This window comes from Triticum aestivum, chromosome 5B, assembly GCF_018294505.1.
Source record: "Triticum aestivum cultivar Chinese Spring chromosome 5B, IWGSC CS RefSeq v2.1, whole genome shotgun sequence".
NCBI classification, from domain to species: domain Eukaryota; kingdom Viridiplantae; phylum Streptophyta; class Magnoliopsida; order Poales; family Poaceae; genus Triticum; species Triticum aestivum.
Window position 1 is genome coordinate 350,568,223 of NC_057807.1, and position 5,561 is coordinate 350,573,783.

Consider the following 5,561-nt stretch of genomic DNA (forward strand, 5'->3'; position numbering starts at 1 on the left):
CTGTACGTGTGTTGAACGCGGAGGTGCCGTCCGTTCGGCACTAGGATCTCCGGTGATTTGGATCACGACGAGTACGACTCCTTCAACCCCGTTCTCTTGAACGCTTCCGCTTAGCGATCTACAAGGGTATGTAGATGCACTCTCCTTCCCTTCGTTGCTGGTTTCTCCATAGATAGATCTTGGTGACACGTAGGAAAATTTTGAATTTCTGCTACGTTCCCCAACAGTGGCATCATGAGCTAGGTCTATTGCGTAGATTCTTTGCACGAGTAGAACACAAAGTAGTTGTGGGCATTGATTTTGTTCAATATTCTTACCGTTACTAGTCCAATCTTGTTTCGACGGTATTGTGGGATGAAGCGGCCCGGACCGACCTTACACCTACTCTTATGTGAGACAGGTTCCACCGACTGACATGCACTTGTTGCGTAAGGTGGATACCGGTGCCAGTCTCTCCCACTTTAGTCGGATCAGATTCGATGAAAAGGGTCCTTATGAAGGGTAAATAGCAATTGACATATCACGTTGTGGTTTTTGCGTAGGTAAGAAACGTTCTTGCTAGAAACCCATAGCAGCCACGTAAAACATGCAAACAACAATTAGAGGACGTCTAACTTGTTTTTGCAGGGTGTGCTATGTGATGTGATATGGCCAAGAAGAATGTGATGAATGATATGTGATGTATGAGATTGATCATGTTCTTGTAATAGGAATCACGACTTGCATGTCGATGAGTATGACAACCGGCAGGAGCCATATGAGTTGTCTTTATTTATTGTATGACCTGCATGTCATTGAACAATGCCATGTAATTACTTTACTTGATTGCTAACCGGTAGCCATAGTAGTAGAAGTAATAAGTTGGCGAGACAACTTCATGGAGACACGATGATGGAGATCATGATGATGGAGATCATGGTGTCATGCCAGTGACGATGATGATCATGGAGCCCCGCAGATGGAGATCAAAAGGAGCAATATGATATTGGCCATATCATGTCACTATTTGATTGCATGTGATGTTTATCATGTTTATGCATCTTATTTTCTTAGAACAACGATAGTAAATAAGATGATCCCTCATTAAAATTTCAAGAAAGTGTTCCCCCTAACTGTGCACCGTTGCGAAAGTTCGTCGTTTCGAAGCACCACATGATGATCCGGTGTGATAGATTCTTACGTTCACATACAACGGGTGTAAGCCAGATTTACACATGCGAAACACTTAGGTTGACTTGACGAGCCTAGCATGTACAGACATGGCCTCGGAACACAAGAGACCGAAAGGTCGAGCATGAGTCGTATAGTAGATACGATCAACATGAAGATGTTCACCGATGATGACTAGTCCGTCTCATGTGATGATCGGACACGGCCTAGTTGACTCAGATCATGTAATCACTTAGATGACTAGAGGGAGGTCTATCTGAGGGGAGTTCATAAGATGAACTTAATTATCCTGAACATAGTCAAAAGATCTTTGCAAATTATGTCGTAAGCTCGCGCTTTAGTTCCACTGTTTAGATATGTTCCTAGAGAAAATATAGTTGAAAGTTGACAGTAGCGATTATGCGGACAATAGAAAGCTTATGTCCTTAATGCACCTCTCAGTGTGTTGAACCCCAAACGTCGTTTGTGGATGTTGCGAACATCGAACATACACGTTTTGATAACTATGTGATAGTTCAGTTAAACGGTTTAGAGTTGAGGCACCAAAGACGTTTTCGAAACGTCGAACACATGAGATGTTTCAAGGGCTGAAATTGGGATTTCAGGCTTGTGCCCACGTCAAGAGGTATGAGTCCTCCGACGATTTTTCTTAGCCTGCAAACTAAGAGAGAAAAGCTCAATCGTTGAGCTTGTGCTCAGATTGTATGAGTACAACAATCACTTGAATCAAGTGGGAGTTGATCTTCCAGATGAGATAGTGATGTTTCTCCAAAGTCATTGCCACCAAGCTGCTAGAGCTTCGTGATGAACTATAACATATCAGGGATAGAGATGATGATCCTTGAGGTATTCACGATGTTTGACACCGCGAAAGTAGAAATCAAGAAGGAGCATCAATTGTTGATGGTTGGTGAAACCACTAGTTTCAAGAAGGGCAAGGGAAAGAAGGGATACTTCATGAAACGGCAAATCAGTTGCTGCTCTAGTGAAGAAACCCAAGGTTGAACCCAAAACCGAGACTAAGTGCTTCTGTAATAAGGGGAACAACCACTGGAGCAGAATTACCCTAGATACTTGGTAGATGAGAAGGCTGGCAAGGTCAATAGAAGTATATTGGATATACATTATGTTAATGTGTACTTTACTAGTACTCCTAGTAGCACCAGGGTATTAAGATACCGGTTCGGTTGCTAAGTGTTAGTAACTCGAAATAAAAGAGCTACGGAATAAATGGAGACTAGCTAAAGGGGAGCTGGCGATATGTGTTGGAAGTGTTTCCAAGTTTGATGTGATCAAACATCGCACGCTGCCTCTACCATCAAGATTAGTATTAAACCTGAATAATTGTCATTTGGTGTTTGCGTTGAGCATAGACATGATTGGATTATGTCTATCGCAATACGATTATTCATTTAAGGAGACTAATGGTTACTCTAATTATTTGAATAATACCTTAAATGAATTGTTTATTGAATCTCGATCATAGTGATACACATGTTCATGCCAAAAGATATAAGATAGTAATGATAGTACCACTTACTTGTGGCACTGCCATGTAAGTCATATTGGTATAAAACGCATGAAGAAGCTCCATGTTGATGGACCTTTGGACTCACTCGTTTTTCAAAAGTTTGAGACATGCGAACCATGTCTATTGGTGTATACCCATGAAGAAACTCCATGCAGATGGATCGTTTGGACTCACCTGATTTTGAATCACTTGAGATATGCAAATCATACCACATGGGCAAGATGACTGAAAGCCTCATTTTCAGTAAAATGGAACAAGAAAGCAACTTGTTGGAAGTAATACATTTTGATGTGTGCAGTCCAATGAGTACTGAGGCATGCAATGAATATCGTTATGTTCTTACTTCACAGATGATTTGAGTAGATGTTGAGTATATTTACTTGATGAAACACAAGTCTGAATTATTGAATGGTTCAAGTAATTTCAGAGTGAAGTTCAAGATCATTGTGACAAGAGGATAAAATGTCTATGATATGATCATAGAGATGAGTATCTGAGTTACGAGCTTTGGCACGCAATTAAGACATTGTGGAAATTCTTTCACAATTAATACCGGCTGGAACACCATAGTGTGATGGTGTGTCCGAACATCATAGTTGCACCCTATTGGATATGGTGCGTACCATGATGTCTCTTATCGAATTACCACTATCGTTCATGGGTTAGGCATTAGAGATAACCGCACTCACTTCAATAGGGTACCACGTAATTCCATTGAGACGACACCATTTGGAGAAACCTAAGTTGTCGTTTCTTAAAAGTTTGTGGCTGCGACGCTTATGTGAAAAAGTTTCAGGTTGATAAGCTCGAACCCAAAGCAGATAAAATGCATCTTCATAGGACACCCAAAACAGTTGGGTATACCTCCTAATTCAGATCCGAAAGCAATAGGGATTGTTTCTTGAATCGGGTCCTTTCTTGAGGAAAGGTTTGTCTCGAGAACTGAGTGGGAGGATGGTGGAGACTTGACGAGGTTATAAAACCGTCACTTCAACAAGTGTGTAGCAGGGCACAGGAAGTTGTTCCTGTGCCGCCTACACCAATTGAAGTAGAAGCTTATGATAGTGATCATGAAGTTCTGGATCAAGTCACTACCGTACCTCGTAGGGTGACAAGGATGCGTACTGCTTCAGAGTGGTATAGTAATCCTGTCTTGAAGGTCATGTTGCTAGACAACAATGAACCTAAGAGCTATGGAGAAGTGATGGTGGGCCCAAATTCCGACAAATGGTTAGAAGCCATGAAATCCGAGATAGGATCCATGTATCAGAACAAAGCGTGGACTTTGGTGGACTTGCCCGATGATTGGCAAGCCATTGAGATAAATGGATCTTTAAGAAGAAGACGGACGTGGACGGTAATGTCACCGTCTATGAAGCTCGACTTGTGGCGAAGAGTTTTTCACAAGTTCAAGGAGTTGACTACGATGAGATTTTCTCATCTGTAGCGATGCTTAAGTCCGTCGAAATCATGTTAGCATTAGCTGCATTTATGAAATCTGGCAGATGGATGTCAAAACGAGTTTCCTTACCAGTCTTCGTAAGGAAAGGTTGTATGTGATACAATCAGAAAGGTTTTGTCGATCCTAAGGATGCTAAAAGGTATGCTGGCTCCAGCGATCCTTCCATGGACTGGAGTAAGCATCTCAGAGTTGGAATATACACTTTGATAAGATGTTCAAAGATTTTAGGTTTATATAAAGTTTATGAGAAACTTGTATTTCCAAAGAAGTGAGTGGGAGCACTATAGAATTTCTGATAAGTATATGTTATTGACATATTGTTGATCAGAAATGATGTAGAATTTTCTGGAAAGCATATAGGGTTATTTGAAAAGTGTTTTTCAAGTGAAAGCCTGGATTAAGCTACTTGAACATTGAGCATCAAGATCTATAGGAATAGATCAAAAACGCTTAATGGTACTTTCAAATGAGCATATACCTTGACATGATCTTGAAGGTGTTCAAGATGGATCAGCCAAAGAAGGAGTTCTTGCCTGAGATGTAAGGTATGAAGTTAAGACTTAAAGCTCGACCACGGCAGAAGAGAGAGAAAGGACGAATGCCGTCCCCTATGATTTAGATGTAGGCTCTACAGTATGCTATGCTGTGTACCGCACCTGATGTGTGCCTTGCTACATATCTAGCAAGAGGGTACAAAGGTGATCAAGGAGTGGATCACCAGATAGCGGTCAAAATAATCCTTAGAGGAATAAGGATATGTTTCTCGATTATGGAGGTGATAAAGAGTTCGGCGTAAAGGGTTACGTCGATGCAAGCTTTAACACCTATCCGAATGACTCAAAGTAGCAAACCGGATACGTATAGTGGAACAACCATTTGGAATAGCTCCAAATGGAGCGTGGAAGCAGTATTTACAATATGACCTAGAGATTTGCGAAGTACATACGGATCTGAATGTTGTAGACCCTTGACTAAAACCTCTCTCACAAGCAAAACATGATCAAACCCCAGAACTCATTGAGTCTTAATCACATGATGATGTGAACTAGTTTATTGACACTAGTAAACTCTTTGGATGTTGGTCACATGGCGATGTGACCTGTGAGTGTTAATCACATGGCGATGTGAACTAGATTATTGACTCTAGTGCAAGTGGGAGACTGTTGGAAATATGCCCTAGAGGCAATAATAAATTAGTTATTATTATATTACCTTGTTGATGATAATCGTTTATTATCCATGCTATAATTGTATTGATAGGAAACTCAGATACATGTGTGGGTACATAGACAACACCATGTCCCTAGTAAGCCTCTAGTTGACTAGCTCGTTGATCAATAGATGGTTACGGTTTCCTGACCATGGACATTGGATGTCGTTGATAATGGGATCACATCA